General features: G+C 46.0%; 1 protein-coding gene across 4 annotated transcripts in view; it reads left to right on the top strand.

Moving 5' to 3' along the window:
- Positions 1 to 17,694, top strand: part of LOC139759432 (uncharacterized) — a 296,435-nt gene that overhangs the window by 15,712 nt on the left and 263,029 nt on the right. The window lies entirely within an intron of this gene.

Genomic DNA, 17,694 nt, shown 5'->3' on the forward strand with positions numbered 1-17,694 from the left:
TTGATCACTGTGTTGCATCATCTTTATCTGGTCGTCTCCTCCATATATATATATATATATATATATATATATATATATATATATATATATATATATATATATATATATATATAATGCACTTTGTTCGTATTCATATACCTCCACCTTATACAATTAGGTTCGGTAAAATGCTATCTGCTGGCTGTGTGAGCCTGATGGGAAACGACCGGTGTAGACCCCGTTGCTCACCAACGTGAGACGAAGGGTATTCGAGTACATAGTATTGGAATAGTTATTTCCCTATTAGGGGTGATCGTATCCTTGCGGTAGCGCCCCCGCCTGTTGCACAGGGGTCCCGGGTTCGATCCTGGCTGTAGGAGGTTTGTAATATATGTATATATATATATATATATATATATATATATATATATATATATATATATATATATATATATATATATATTGAGCTATCGAGGATATCTTGTATCGTTCGTAGAGATGAGCCTATCGGTATGTGGCAATGATGAATTGAACTCATAAATTTTAAGTTTTCAAGCCCCTTTGGTAGCTTTCATCTCATTACGATGCCAAAGAATTTTTTTTTTTTTTTATATATAAATGTCGTTCTTTTTGTATCGTTCTTTTTTAAGATGGTGACATAGAAATTTATCTGCGAAAAAGTACAAGCTGACTTTACGCCATGTCTTTCCTCGATTTTTGTGTTTTTTTTGTGAAATTTCTGGGACGTTGAATTTCTCAGCACTGGTGTCAAGAATGGACGACACCAAGTGTTATGTGGTGTATCCACTACACTGTCTGTACCCAAGTACCATTTTCCTGCCAGAGATTAAATTTCACATTTACTTTTCCCTCCCAACCAATGTGCTTTCTTTTTTCTCTTTTTTTCCCCCGCTTGAGAAACAAGTTTGTAAGACACGTTTCCCTTGTTCGTGGAGTCATTGGAAGAATGTTCTTGTGTTCAGGAAGAACATCAGAATGTGACGAGTTGTTCATGTGCGTGTGTAGGAAGAACACACGTACAATAACATTTGGCAGTGATCCAGACTGGCCCAGTGTGGCCAGCGATTGTGACACGCACCATTTGTTTCCTGGTATTATCCTACACGACTGGATTAGCAGACGAGTGTCTCTTTTTTTTTTTTTTTCTGTCACTCGGAAATATTTTAAGTGTGGGACTGAGCCACGGGGACAGAATTCTATGATTACATTTGCTTTAAAAGTTTTCCAGCTGGGAATCTATGTCAATTTGATAGCTCTCTTGGGCAATAGAGAACCCATTTAAAACTCACTTCAGTTATAAGAGATGGGAGCGGAGCAGACATCCTCTCGTTTCACTCATCTTCAGCCAGTGAAAAAGTAATTACGAGGCAGTCTGGAGCAATAGTGACGAGTGTGCAAGTAACCGCATAAGTATATTGTTCTCAGGTCACCTGAAGACTCGGCCCTCAACGTTTTCTTAGGCTAGGTTAGGTTAGGTTACAAACCTAACTCCACACTAAACGTATGGTAGGTTAGGTTAGGTTGGGGTACAAACCTAACTCCACACTAAAAGTATGGTAGGTTAGGTTAGGTTAGGTTACAAACCTAACTCCACACTAAAAGTATGGTAGGTTAGGTTAGGTTAGGTTGGGGTACAAACCTAACTCCACACTAAACGTATGGTAGGTTAGGTTAGGTTGGGGTACAAACCTAACTCCACACTAAACGTATGGTAGGTTAGGTCAGGATACGAACCTTACCCCACTAAACCTAGGCTAGGTTAGGTCAAGGTACAAACCTAACATAACCAGACGTAGGCTACTTAGGTTATTTTACAAACCTAACTCATACTAAACGTAGGCTAGGTTAGGTCATTGTACAAACCTATTCCAAACTAAACTTAGGCTAGGTTAGGTCAGGGTACAAGCCTAACCCAGCTATACCTAGGCTTGGTTAGGTCACGTCAGGGTACAAAGCTAACCCAACTAAACCTAGGATATGTTAGGTCATTGTGCAAACCTAGGTCATTGTACAAACCTAACTGAAACTAAACCTAGGTTATAGGTTAGTCATGGTACAAACCTAACCCAAGCTAAACCTAGGCTAGGTTAGTCAGGGTACAAACCTAACCCAAATTAGCCTAGGCTAGGTTAGGTTAGGGTACAAACCTAACCCAAATTAGACCTAGGCTAGGTCACTGTACAAACCTAATGCAAATTAAACCTAGGCTAGGTTAGGTCAGGTTACAAACCTAACCCAAACTAAACCTAGGCTAGGTTAGTCAGGGTACAAACCTAACCCAAACTAAACCTAGGCTAGGTTAGTCAGTACAAACCTAACTCAAACTAAACCTAGGCTAGGTTAGGTCAGGTTACAAACCTAACCCAGACTAAATCTAGGCTAGGTTAGTCAGGGTACAAACCTAACCCAAGCTAAACCTAGGCTAGGTTAGTCAGTACAAACCTAACCCAAACTAAACCTAGGCTAGGTTAGTCAGGGTACAAACCTAACCCAAGCTAAACCTAGGCTAGGTTAGTCAGGGTACAAACCTAACACAAATTAGACCTAGGTTAGGTTAGGGTACAAACCTAACCATATTAGACTTAGGTTAGGTCAGGGTACAAACTTAACCTAACCCAACCAAACTTAGGCTAGGTTAGGTCAGGGTACAAACCTAACCCAAACTAAACCTAGGCTAGGTTAGTCAGGGTACAAACCTAACCCAAACTAAACCTAGGCTAGGTTAGTCAGGGTACAAACATAACCCAAACTAAACCTAGGCTAGGTTAGTCAGGGTACAAACGTAACCCAAACTAAACCAAGGCTGGGTTAGGCAGGGTACAAACCTAACCCAAACTAACCTAGGCTAGATTAGTCAGGGTACAAACCTAACCCAAACTAAACCTAGGCTAGGTTAGTCAGGGTACAAACCTAAACCTAGGTTAGGTTAGTCAAGGTACAAACCTAACCCAAATTAGACCTAGGCTAGGTTAGGTTAGGGTACAAACCTAACCCAAATTAGACCTAGGCTAGGTTAGGTCAGGGTACAAACCTAACCTAACCCAACTAAACCTAGGCTAGGTTAGATCAGTTTAACCCAACCCAAACTAAACCTAGGTTAGGTTAGGTCAGGGTACAAACCTAACCCAAACTAAACCTAGGCTAGGTTAGCTAGGGTACAAACCTAACCCAAACTAAACCCAGGCTAGGTTAGTCACGGTACAAACCAAACCCAAATTAGACCTAAGCTAGGTTAGGTTAGGGTATAAACCTAACCCAAATTAGACCTAGGCTCGGTTATGTCAGGGTACAAACCTAACCTAACCAAACTAAGCCTAGACTAGGTTCGGTCAGGTTACAAACCTAACCCAACTATACCTAGACTATGTTAGGTGTGGGTACAAACCTAACCCAACTAAGGCTATGTTAGGTCAGGGTATAAACTTAATCCAATTAAACCTATACTAGGTTAGGGTAGGGCACAAGCCTAACCCAAACTACACCTAGGCTAGGTTAGGTCTGGGTACAAACCTAACCTAACTAAACCTAGGCTAGGTTAGGTCAGGGTACAAACCTAACCTAACCCAACTAAACCTAGGCTAAGGTAGGTCAGGGTACAAACCTAACCTAACCCAACAACCTAGGCTAGGTTAGGTCAGGGTACAAACCTAACCTAACCCAACTGAACCTAGGCTAGGTTAGGTCAGGGTACAAACTTAACCTAATCAAACTAACCTAGGCTAGGAAGGTCAGGGTACAAGCCTAACCTAACCCAACTAAACCTAGGCTAGGTTAGGTCAGGGTACAAACTTAACCTAACCAAACTAAACCTAGGCTAGGTTAGTTCAGGGTACAAACCTAACCTAACCCAACTAACCTAGGCTAGGTTAGGTCAGGGTACAAACTTAACCTAACCAAACTAACCTAGGCTAGGAAGGTCACGGTACAAACCTAGCCTAACCCAACTAAACCTAGGCTACGTTAGGTCAGGGTACGAACTTAACCTAACCAAACTAAACCTAGGCTAGGTTAGGTCAGGGTACGAACTTAACCTAACCAAACTAAACCTAGGCTAGGTTAGGTCAGGGTACAAACTTAACCTAACCAAACTAAACCTAGGCTAGGTTAGGTAAAGGTACAAACCTAACCTGACCCAACTCAACTTAGGTTACAAACCTAACCTAACAAACCTAACCCAAACTAAACCCAGTAACTTTGAAGGATGTTGGGGAAGAACGAGTTATCTTGGGTGATCCGTAAACTCTTCCCCCTCGTATTCAGGTGGTTGAGACAAGACATATATTCCTCGGGTGCACTGCTTGAATTCCACTTCACTTGTATTTCCCATTGTCCCATATTGGTCACTTGGGTTTACAAGAGGTGTAGAGCATGGCTGTCCATCCCTTACTTAGGTCATCTCCATGTTTATAATTCTAGAGATTTTCTTAACTTTCTGAAATCGGTTGCCTCTCACAGCGCCAGTGCACTTTCTTGCTTTATGTCATGTCTTGTCATCACACTGCTCTAGGAGATCATCTTTTACATGCCGTCTCAACGAGGTCGTCTGCTTTAAGTTGTCCGCGTTTAGCAAAAGGTAAAATGTCAGTTGCCTTGGGATTTTCTGGCGTTGAGTTTTCCCATCTTCCTCTGGTTCCTATTCCAAGCGATAAAAGACACGAATCCGGGTTTTCCTGGAAAATCAAATAGGTGATTGTGAGTGTGGGAGGCGTGTGGGTGAAGTGTCTGGTCAAAACCAGAGGTGAAATACTATTATTAAGATCTAAGACTACACATGCACATTTCCAAGTCAAGGGATCACCCCGCGACACTTTAAGCATGCTATAGATGTGACAAAAGTGTCATGACAGATACACACAAAGGTTAACATCCTATAAAAGTGTGAATGAATAAGTACACACCAGTTGACGGTTGTGAACAGAAAATGGGTGTTATATGCCTCCTGGGAACATACAGGATAAGAGTCGAATCGACTGGAGTGACCCGGAGCCTGGCTGGATTGTGACCTATGGGACCTTGTCAGGCACCTACCGTTGAACACCCGGGAGAAAGTGGCCTACGTCTATTTTTGGTGCGTTTGTTCATCCGGCCAGGACCTGCTCACTGGTGTCTTTGGTCACTTGCTAAATCCAGCACAGTGTCCTCCAGGGACTCTGACTCCCCCCCTTTTTTTTGTGTTGACACACGATTGTTCATATTTACTGGCCTGGCAGACTTCTCTTTATTGTCTGTTCCTCCGAGGCAGCATTTTGAGGAAGGTTTTTTTTACTCTCGCGTCGTGAGAGCAGACTAACTGACGTTCAGTTAAACATGTCATGAGGTTCTGGAGTCACTGTTCATGGTATACAGTACATTCTGACTCAGTGCGTGGATCGGGATGTAGAAATAGATGAGCTACGTAATGATATAGTGGAGATGACTTCATCCCGGCATGCTGAAACTTGATGGTGTTTCAGCCCTTCCATTGTACTATTATCATCGACAGAACCAGGGTCGGCAATACACGGGGGGAGGGGCGGACGTGCGGTTCGCCCGTTAGACCGGAGAAAAACCGCCCTCACGAAAAGGTGAGGGAGGGGCGGGCGGAGGAATGAGAATTGCCCCGTGAGGTCTAGGAAGGAAATGTTACGCATGAAGCTCGAGAGAGTCTCTCTCTCTCTCTCTCTCTCTCTCTCTCTCTCTCTCTCTCTCTCTCTCTCTCTCACACACACACACACACACACACACACACACACACACAGCCGCGAGAGATTAGACTCCATGCTACACCCACAAGAGTTGAGGTTTGGATACAGAAACCACACTTGATTTCAGGTGTCTGTGTCTCTTAACCTTCGTGTGGTCGAGGTAGCCAGGCGACCTGTAGTATATAGGACGCCATTTGGTAAACTGCGTCTCTTCGTTGTATATCAAGTGACTGTTATGTTTCTTGTAACTTCCCTGATGATGTGATTATTACACGAAAGTGCACTTGGGAAATTATAGTGTTTCATTTCCTCGTGGACAAAAAGGAATAGTGTAATATGTATATATATATATATATATATATATATATATATATATATATATATATATATATATATATATATATATCTCCGTTTCCTACGTTAGCAAGATAGCCCCTGTAACAGACGAAAAAAGACCGCATTCGCTTACATCCATTCTTTAGTTGTCATATGTAAAGCACCGAAACCACAGTTCCCTATCCACATCCAGGCCTCACATGCCCTGGTTTAGTCCATTGACAGTACGTCAACCCTAGTATACTACATCGTTCCAATTCACTCTTATCCTGTGTACACCTTTCACCCTTCTTTATGTTCAAGATCCGACCGCTCAAAATGTTTTAAAGCCCATCCTTCCGTCTCCAATTTTGGTCACCCGCTTCTTGTTCCCTCCACCTTTGACACATATATCCTTTGTCATCCTTTCCTCTCATTCTCTCCATATTTCAGAATCATTTCAACACACCCTCTTCTGCTCTTTTAACCACTCTCTCTTTATTATCACACATCTCTCTTACCCTTTCATTACTTTCCCGATCAAACCACATTTCCAACACATCCACTCTCCCTCGGACATCCTTTTCTATAGTCCATGTCTCGCAGTTGTATGCTATTGTCGGGACTACCATACCTTCAAACATGCCCATTTTTAGTCCTCCCAGACAACGATATGCGTTTCCACATTTTTCAGCTCCTCCAGAACTTTCGACCTTTATCTCCAGTTTTTCTCCATTCAGACTCGCACCTCCAGGTAACCTGCCCCTCAACTTTGCTAAACCTAATAACCTTTCTTTTATTCACATTTACTCTTGAACTTCCTCCTTTCACACACACACACACACACACACACACACACACACACACCTAAACTCAGTCATCAACTTTTGCAGTGTCTCACTCGAATCGGTCACCAGTGCTCCATCATCAGCAAACCACAACTGACGCACTTCCCACGCCCTCCCATCCCGTACAGATTGCATACTCTCTCATTTACCTCGCTCAGCGCCTCATCCATCTATAAACAAATTTGACCTTGGTGACATCACACATTCCTGCCGCAGACCAACCTTCACTTGAAACTATTCACTCTTCTGTCTCGTACACATGTTTTACATTTTTGATAAAAACTCGCTACTTCTAGCAGCTTTCCTCCCACACCGTATATTCGTAAGACCTTCCATAAGGCATCTCTGTCAACCCTATCAATATTTTTTTTTTTTCCAGATTCATGACTGCCGCGTTCAAATCCATCTGTTTCTCTGAATACTTTAAAGCAAAGATCTGATCCACACTTCCTCTACCGCTTGAGAAACCACGCTGCTCCTTCCAAGTCTGATACTTTGTACATGCCTTCACCCTCACAGTCAATGCCCTCCCATACAGCTTAACCAGGTACACTCGACAAACTTTTACCTCTGTAGTTTGAACACTCGCCTTTATCCGCCTTGCCTCTGTACAAAAGCACTAGGCATGCATTCCGCCAATCCTCAGGCACTGCACCATGATTCATACAAACACTTGAATACCCTTACCAACCAATCAACAACACAGTCACCCGCTCTCTTGATAAATTCAACTGCAATACCGTCCATTCCAGCCGCCGTGCCACATTTTACGTTCTTCGAACTACACTTCACGACTCCTATTTCGCATAACATTCCAACCCTACATCGGCCACCCTAAAATCAAACATTCAACAGTCCTTCAAAATATTTACTCTATCTCCTCACTTCATCGCTACCTATTATCACTTCCCCTTTTGCCCCCTTCATCGATGTTCCTCTTTTTTTTCCCTTGTTTTCACCCATTATTAACTTCCTTCTTAAAGGTTAATAATACTCTCTTACCCACCTTTCGTTTGCCCTCTTCTTCATCCCCTGCACCTTCCTTTTGACCAACTACCGCCTTCTCTTATTCATTTCGCAGTCATTTGAACTCCTTTCCTGTAATTAACGCCCAAACGCCTCTCTTGTATCTTTCATTAGCAAATTTGTTATCCTACCACTCATTACTCTTTCAAATCTGCCCACATCTCACCTTTCGCATGCTACATGCATCTCTCGCACATGTCACCATTGCTTCCCCAAATGCCTTTCGTTCCTCACTCACTCCCCTTGCTTCATTTACTCCACCTTTCGTCACTCAACACTCAACCTCTCTTGGTATTTCTTCACACAAGTCTCTTTTCCAAGCTCACTTACTCTAACCACTCTTCTCACCAATGATATTTCCTCTCATCTGAAAACCTCAACACATCTTGTATGTTTACAGTGTCTACCTACGACGAGATTTTGCCAGCCAAAATGTTCGCGCGTGTGGCTCACCGCAGAGAGGAGAGGGGGGAGGAGGGGATTGGGTAGTAGATTGTGGCTCTCCCATGTATAATGCAACCTCTCGATACATTGGAGTGAACGAACCGTGGCATATATCTATGTAATTTTTTTTATTTATACCTGATCGCCTGCTGGCGGGAAGAACAACACAAAATGCTACCTAGGTAGCAGTGTACAGATGTACATGTAATCCGTACACGTGGGGCTCTGGCTGAATTACTGTTGCTGAGGTACTACATGATAGTCCTTGGATGGACGTATATCTAGCAAGATGTTACTCGTTCTGGTCATGTGTTTGCCATGGCGTGGGATTTGTTGTTGGTTAGGAATCTAAATGGAACGAGAAATATCCGAAGTGAGAGAGGAGGGAGGGAGGGAGGCGAGGCATCGTCTTCGAGTGGTGCATCGACTTGGCCAGGTGATGCGACAGAGTAGGGAGGGAGGGAGGGAGGGAGGGAAGTCAAAAGAAGACTATGGAGGAGGTCTGGAGGAAGGACGGAGTGAGGAGGGGGGTCAAGGAGATGCCATCCACCAGCGGTGAGGTTGGCGGTCCGTCATGCTTGGGTAGTAGTGATGGTCGTGCAGAGGAGGGTTGAGGATGGTACCATGTTGGTTGAGGTGATCCAAGTCATGTGAATACAAGTCTGGCTAGGTCTTGCTGGCTCGTGTGTGTGTGTGTGTGTGTGTGTGTGTGTGTGTGTGTGAGGCTCTTGCTTATAATGGCAACACAAAAGAGCCTCCCACCTCGTGCATAATGACGTAATTGATTTCATGATTGCCCTACCAACCTCAAACTCAAGCGAGTATATATATATATATATATATATATATATATATATATATATATATATATATATATATATATATATATATATATATACTCGCTTTTTCTTGCCTCAGTATCCCCTTCTATGCTGTTCGCAGCGCTGGGGAAGCTGGCCACGTCCACAAGGGAAGGGGGGTTGCCAACTAGAGATCAAGAAGTGTGATGGCGTATGTGTGCGGCATCATTGCAAGATAATTGAGGTGTAAGTGGTCAGGGTTTTCGCTATAGAAGTTGCACCATCGGCCAGAAGGGTCATGTGATGGTGCGTGTGATGTTGGAGAGATGGTTTGTGTTCCACACGCAACTGAGAATGTGTAACTTGTACATATATATATATATATATATATATATATATATATATATATATATATATATATATATATATATATATATATAATATCGTGCAAATGGCAGCTCAGCTTTTTCTTCCTCATTTGTTTAGTTCATCTGTCTGGTTTTTTCGACATTTTCCTTCAGTTTGAAGGTGAACCAAAGCCGCTGTGGTTACCAGCCACTTCCATGGCTCAGGGAATATAATAATCACGTTTGATATACTGAGGAAACTCGTCGTTATTTTGAAATTCGACGTGCCATGATCTTTGTGTACAATGATTACCGAGTTTACTACAGACTAGGAAATCTATAAAAAAACTTGATGTACTCGTAGTACGGTAACACGAGCGAGGGAAGGCAAGGAGTACGATGTACCTCATGCCCTTCCACATATGATGACAAGATACAGTATTACCGTATTATTAACCTGAGCGAATGACGATTATTACCCTTGCGTCAGCAGACGGTGTTCGTCAAAGCATTGTGTCGTAACTTCATTTATTCTGCAATTTCCTGCATCCGATGGCGGACGAGGTAACGTAAAAGGCAGAAGATCCGTGGAAGTGCCTCCTATTATGGCGTAATAGTTAGGTTTCCCCACGTAGCTACGCCCAGCCGTGATGTTTGTTTGGTGTCCAGACATAGAGAGAGACACTCGATATGTTTTCAGCTAGTCGAAGTTTTACGTAATGCTTTTTTTTTTTTATGATGTCTAAAAGTACAATAAAATGTCTATCATATTCTGATCAGTATAGGGACAGACGTACGCAGTTGTGGATATATCGTAGGAAAAAGTGGGAGGTGGCTGGGCAAGAGTTGGCGGGTCAGGACAAGCCTAGCCACCACCTCCTCCGCCCCGTCGTGAAGATTGGCCACGCATTGCAGTCGAAGCCAACTTTGCGGAAGTCATCATGTCGGACCCTCTCACTTTTTATTTTTTCTCTCTCTCTCTGGGTCTTGGAAGTCGGTGCAGGATATCAGTGGCAGTGTGATGGGCCAGATAAAAAGAGATGGTAGGAGCCGTGGTGAAGGGGTGGGCAAATGTGGAGAGGATGACCTTGAGCACAGCCCGCCCGACTAGCCTAGAAGGAGAAAGTGAAAACTCGCGCCGTATATCACCTTGCTGTCTCCCAGCCTAACTTACCTGGCCCGACTCCGCCCTCCCTGGCCCCTGGCCCTGCTCGGCCACGCCTTCCCTGGCCCCTTCCCTGGCTCTGTCCCGTCTGTCTTAAGACCCTTTGTGGTCTCCGCAATCCTTTTGCGCTCCCGCTCACAGGTTGAGCATAGGATGCGCAATGAATTTGCCTCGTTCCATCCCAGGCACTGTTCCTACCCACCCTCATGGGCTTTGTTCCGCTCCATCCTCCCTATCCCACACCTTCCCTTGCCCCGCCTCCGCCGTACCTAGTCTATCCTGTCACACCGCCTCTAGCCTTAACCAACCCCTCCATTCCCTGGCTCTGCCACGCCACACCAGCAGTGAAGGGCAACGATATTTTTTCATTTTTCTTGTGTTTGCAGTTGTTTACTCGCACGGAAAACAAGAGTTTTTTTTTTTTTTTTGTCTGGCGACCACCGTTGATGTATGATCTCATGCAGCTCACGTGCTGGCCAGAATGACAAGGTTTCCACCTTTCGCGGGCTCTTGTCTTCTGACGGCCCTAGCTCGCCCCAACTCTTCAAATAAGTATAATATATATATATATATATATATATATATATATATATATATATATATATATATATATATATATATACATACATACATACATACATTAGTGTGAAGTAGCAGTCACCATAATTGAATGTTTCTTCTGTATACATGACTGTGGACAGACAAATCCTTGTGTCCTGACCACCTCCACACCGTCAGTCTGCTCCCCGTAGGTATGAGGCACCAAAAACACTTTTCCAGATACTCGCCCACATGCGTCAACACCTACATACACAACATGTACACACTTAGATCTTCTCTTCCATTGCAAACGACGCCTTCCGCTGTACCCAAAATTTTCCCTCTGTAACCATTTCATTTAAAAAGAAAATGAACAAAAGAACTGTCAACATCGAACTTCTCCTCCGTCCTGGACCATGGATGGCCTGGAGCCGACCTTCATATTTCGAAAACCATTTGTAGTGTCCACATCCGTGAGGGTGAGGGTTGGGTGATGAAATCACACTCGCAGCGCCCCACTCGCGCCCTCTGTCATCATCACATTAAACAACTGATAGATAACCTTCTATGACCTCGTGCAGCTTAGTATGATTACTCGGGTCAGAGATCAGCTGGTAGACACACATATAAACTTGCCTGCAGAAGGCTCACCGCATCTGGCCTTCCACCGATGGACCAGCCTGTATAGGATCCTAGGTGTACATCTTTATGCCACAGAGTGGCTTGGCTCGACTGACTACACGTAGATACCGCTCCAACCGTCGCCTTAGTCGCTCAAATCGTCATATTACCTCATGCCACATGGTCGCCTCTGGCTCCTCAATAGCCTTGGCCATGTCACTATTGGCTGCAGGAGCCCAGGGGGCTTCTCCGTCGTTAGTGGCAGCCCGCTTTGTGACCTCTGACGTATCATCCTTCTAGCAGGGCTCTTTGGTACCTCATCTCCCACGGTTCCCTGTGGCAAGAGTCGCATGGATCATCTCCACGCCCTGTCTCGAGAAGCAGCTTGAACATTGGGGGGCCCGCTGCTGCACCCTCCTGCTGCATAATGCACAAATGGCAACTTCCAACTATCTCAGACCCTTGGCACGCCTCTATCTTCTGCAGAAGCTCCACGAGACCCGGCTGCCATTTGTTTCTCCCATGGAATGCCTGTCATACTTCCTGCACTGAGAACGGCACCACGGGACTTGTGCCAAGTCATTTCACGTTACCTAACATGATCGTCTCTTGGCCATGATCCAGCACCAGGTGAACAAGCTCATCACCTCTTGTTCTTATTCACTCAATCTGTTTGTTACTCGTGTTTCCATGCTCCCCTTTTATCGGTCCTCAACGCTAAAAGATATTTTGTACACATAACTGAACGCTGCTGAAGAGTGTTCTGAGGCGATCTTGGATCCCCTTTAAGATATAACTTCGTTGTGCTTAAATTGAGAACAAGATTGGTTGATATTAATCATTTTCGTCTTGAGAAATATCCACTAAATTTACATCTGACTCCAGACCTGGATTAATGCGTGCATATTCACTTGTGCTCCAGTACAGTCTAGAGCACAGGTGTGTGAACTGAAGTGTTTGATTAGCTTCGTATGTGTCGAAGTAGGGTATGTTAGACCGTTGAAATATAAATGATTTCAGGTAACAATGGCTCACATGTACAGATGATCCGGTGATCTAAGGCAAGCTTGATGACGCTGGCCTGTATTACTGTTCGACAGTCACTTTTCTCTTACCTCAGTGACTGAGATGAGAGCGTTTAGTTTCCCTACCTCAGTCTGTTGCTATGGATGTCACTCACTCTCCCTATTGATGGGGTCACCTTCACCTGACCCGGGTCTTGCTCACCTTCGGCTCTGTCCTCCTCCTCCTCCTCCTGACACTGACCCACATCCAGCGTCCTCATGATTCCTAGGTCTAGCTTCCTCATCATTCCCAGGTCCAGCTTCCTCATGATTCCCAGGTCTAGCTTCATCATTCCCAGGTCCAGCTTCCTCATCATTCCTAGGTCTAGCTTCCTCATCTTTCCCAGGTCCAGCTTCCTCATCATTCCTAGGTCTAGCTTCATCGTTCCCAGGTCCAGCTTCTTCATGATTCCTAGGTCTAGCTTCATCGTTCCCAGGTCCAGCTTCTTCATGATTCCTAGGTCTAGCTTCCTCATTCCCAGGTCCAGCTTCCTCATGATTCCTAGGTCTAGCTTCCTCATCATTCCCAGGTCCAGCTTCCTCATCATTCCTAGGTCTAGCTTCCTCATCATTCCCAGGTCCAGCTTCCTCATTATTCCTAGGTCTAGCTTCCTCATTCCCAGGTCCAGCTTCCTCATGATTCCTAGGTCTAGCTTCATCATTCCCAGGTCCAGCTTCCTCATGATTCCTAGGTCTAGCTTCATCATTCCCAGGTCCAGCTTCCTCATGATTCCTAGGTCTAGCTCCCTCATCATTCCCAGGTCCAGCTTCCTCATTATTCCTAGGTCTAGCTTCATCGTTCCCAGGTCCAGCTTCCTCATGATTCCCAGGTCTAGCTTCCTCATCATTCCCAGGTCCAGCTTCCTCATGATTCCTAGGTCTAGCTTCATCATTCCCAGGTCCAGCTTCCTCATGATTCCTAGGTCTAGCTTCATCATTCCCAGGTCCAGCTTCCTCATTATTCCTAGGTCTAGCTTCCTCATCATTCCCAGGTCCAGCTTCCTCATGATTCCTAGGTCTAGCTTCCTCATCATTCCCAGGTCCAGCTTCCTCATGATTCCTAGGTCTAGCTTCCTCATCATTCCCAGGTCCAGCTTCCTCATGATTCCTAGGTCTAGCTTCCTCATCATTCCCAGGTCCAGCTTCCTCATGATTCCTAGGTCTTCCTTCCTCATCATTCCCAGGTTCAGCTTCCTCATCATCCCCGGTTCGTCTTCCTCATACCCTCAGGTCCAGCTTCCTCATCATCCCCAGTTCGTCTTCCTCATACCCTCAGGTCCAGCTTCCTCATCATCCCCAGTTCGTCTTCCTCATACCCTCAGGTCCAGCTTCCTCATCATCCCCAGTTCGTCTTCCTCATACCCTCAGGTCCAGCTTCCTCATCATTCCCAGTCCATCTTCCTCATCCCATCAGGTCCATGTTTCTCATCCTCTCAGGACCATCTTCCTCATTCTCAGTCCAGCTTCATCATCATCCACAGTCTTTCTTTCTCATTCCATCAGGTTCAGCTTCATCATCTCCAGTCCATCTTCCTCATCCCCTCTGGTCCATCTTCCTCATACCCAGTCCATTTCGTCCCCTCAGAACCAGTTTCCTCATCATCCCCAGTCCATCTTCCTCATCATTCTCAGTCCATCTCCCTCATCTCAAGTCCAGCTTCATCATCATCCACAGTCCATCTTCCTCATCATTCTCAGTCCATCTCCCTCATCTCAAGTCCAGCTTCATCATCATCCCCAGTCCATCTTCCTCATCACTCTCAGTCCATCTCCCTCATCTCAAGCCTATCTTCCTCATCCCCTTAGGTCCAGCTTCCTCATCATCCCTACCTTATCTTCCTCATTACATCAGGTCCAGCTTCCTCATCATCCTTAGCTTATCTTCCTCATCCCATCAGGTTCATCTTCGTCATCATCCCTTAGCCTATCTTCCTCATCCCATCAGGTTCAGGTTCCTCACCATCCCCAGCTTATCTTCCTCATCCCATCAGGTTCAGCTTCCTCACCATCCCCAGCTTATCTTCCTCATCCCATCAGGTTCAGCTTCCTCACCATCCCCAGCTTATCTTCCTCATCCCATCAGGTTCAGCTTCCTCACCATCCCCAGCTTATCTTCCTCATCCCATCAGGTTCAGGTTCCTCACCATCCCCAGCTTATCTTCCTCATCCCATCAGGTTCAGGTTCCTCACCATCCCCAGTTTATCTTCCTCATCCCATCAGGTTCAGCTTCCTCACCATCCCCAGCTTATCTTCCTCATCCCATCAGGTTCAGGTTCCTCACCATCCCCAGTTTATCTTCCTCATCCCATCAGGTTCAGCTTCCTCACCTTCCCCAGTTTATCTTAATCATCCCATCAGGTCCAGCTTCCTCCATCCCCAGCCTATCTTCCTCATCCCATCAGGTTCAGCTTCCTCACCATCCCCAGCTTATCTTCCTCATCCCATCAGGTTCAGCTTCCTCACCATCCCCAGCTTATCTTCCTCATCCCATCAGGTCCAGCTTCCTCACCATCCCCAGCTTATCTTCCTCATCCCATCAGGTTCAGCTTCCTCACCATCCCCAGCTTATCTTCCTCATCCCATCAGATCCAGCTTCCTCACCATCCCCAGCTTATCTTCCTCATCCCATCAGGTTCAGCTTCCTCACCATCCCCAGCTTATCTTCCTCATCCCATCAGGTTCAGCTTCCTCACCATCCCCAGCCTATCTTCCTCATCCCATCAGGTTCCTCACCATCCCCAGCTTATCTTCCTCATCCCATTATGTTCAGCTTCCTCATCCCATCAAGTTCAGCTTCCTCATCATCCCCAGCTTATCTTCCTCATCCCATCAGGTCCAGCTTCCTCACCATCCCCAGCTTATCTTCCTCATCCCATCAGGTTCAGCTTCCTCACCATCCCCAGCTTATCTTCCTCATCCCATCAGGTTCAGCTTCCTCACCATCCCCAGCTTATCTTCCTCATCCCATCAGGTTCAGCTTCCTCACCATCCCCAGCTTATCTTCCTCATCCCATCAGTTCAGCTTCCTCACCATCCCCAGCTTATCTTCCTCATCCCATCAGGTTCAGCTTCCTCACCATCCCCAGCCTATCTTCCTCATCCCATCAGGTCCAGCTTCCTCACCATCCCCAGCTTATCTTCCTCATCCCATCAGGTTCAGCTTCCTCACCATCCCCAGCCTATCTTCCTCATCCCATCAGGTTCAGCTTCCTCACCATCCCCAGCTTATCTTCCTCATCCCATCAGGTTCAGCTTCCTCACCATCCCCAGCTTATCTTCCTCATCCCATCAGGTTCAGCTTCCTCACCATCCCCAGCCTATCTTCCTCATCCCATCAGGTTCAGTTTCCTCACAATCCCCAGCTTATCTTCCTCATCCCATCAGGTTCAGTTTCCTCACAATCCCCAGCTTATCTTCCTCATCCCATCAGATTCAGCTTCCTCACCATCCCCAGCCTATCTTCCTCATCCCATCAGGTCCAGCTTCCTCATCCCATCAGGTTCAGCTTCCTCACCATCCCCAGCTTATCTTCCTCATCCCATCAGATTCATCTTCCTCACCATCCCCAGCCTATCTTCCTCATCCCATCAAGTTCAGCTTCTTCATCATCCCCAGCTTATCTTCCTCTTCTCATCAGGTTCAGCTTCCTCACCATCCCCAGCTTATCTTCCTCATCCCATCAGGTTCAGCTTCCTCACCATCCCCAGCTTATCTTCCTCATCCCATCAGGTTCAGCTTCCTCACCATCCCCAGCTTATCTTCCTCATCCCATCAGGTTCAGCTTCACCATCCCCAGCCTATCTTCCTCATCCCATCAGGTTCAGCTTCCTCACCATCCCCAGCTTATCTTCCTCATCCCATCAGGTTCAGCTTCCTCACTATCCCTAGCTATCTTCCTCATCCCATCAGGTTCAGCTTCCTCACCATCCCCAGCCTATCTTCCTCATCCCATCAGGTCCAGCTTCCTCACCATCCCCAGCTTATCTTCCTCATCCCATCAGGTTCAGCTTCCTCACCATCCCCAGCCTATCTTCCTCATCCCATCAGGTCCAGCTACCTCACAATCCCCAGCTTATCTTCCTCATCCCATCAGGTTCAGCTTCCTCACCATCCCCAGCCTATCTTCCTCATCCCATCAGGTTCAGCTTCCTCACCATCCCCAGCCTATCTTCCTCATCCCATCAGGTTCAGCTTCCTCACCATCCCCAGCTTATCTTCCTCATCCCATCAGGTTCAGCTTCACCATCCCCAACCTAACTTCCTCATCCCATCAGGTTCAGCTTCCTCACCATCCCCAGCTTATCTTCCTCATCCCATCAGGTTCAGCTTCCTCACCATCCCAGCCTATCTTCCTCATCCCATCAGGTCCAGCTTCCTCACCATCCCCAGCTTCCTCATCCCATCAGGTTCAGCTTCCTCACCATCCCCAGCTTATCTTCCTCATCCCATCAGGTTCAGCTTCCTCACCATCCCCAGCTTATCTTCCTCATCCCATCAGGTTCAGCTTCCTCACCATCCCCAGCTTATCTTCCTCATCCCATCAGGTTCAGCTTCCTCACCATCCCCAGCCTATCTTCCTCATCCCATCAGGTCCAGCTTCCTCACCATCCCCATTCTATATTCCTTATCCCCTCAGGTCAATCTTCCCCATCATCCCCAGTCTGTTTTCCTCATTCCCTTGGGTCCATCTTCCTCATCATACCCAGTCCATCTTCCTCATCTCCTGAGGTTCATCTTCATCATCCCCAGTCAATCTTCCTCATTCCCTCGAGCCCATCTTCCTCATCATCCCCAGTCCATCTTTCTCATCTTCCTCATCATCCCCAGTCTAGCTCCCTC

This window comes from Panulirus ornatus, chromosome 33 (assembly GCF_036320965.1).
Source record: "Panulirus ornatus isolate Po-2019 chromosome 33, ASM3632096v1, whole genome shotgun sequence".
In the NCBI taxonomy this organism is placed as follows: domain Eukaryota; kingdom Metazoa; phylum Arthropoda; class Malacostraca; order Decapoda; family Palinuridae; genus Panulirus; species Panulirus ornatus.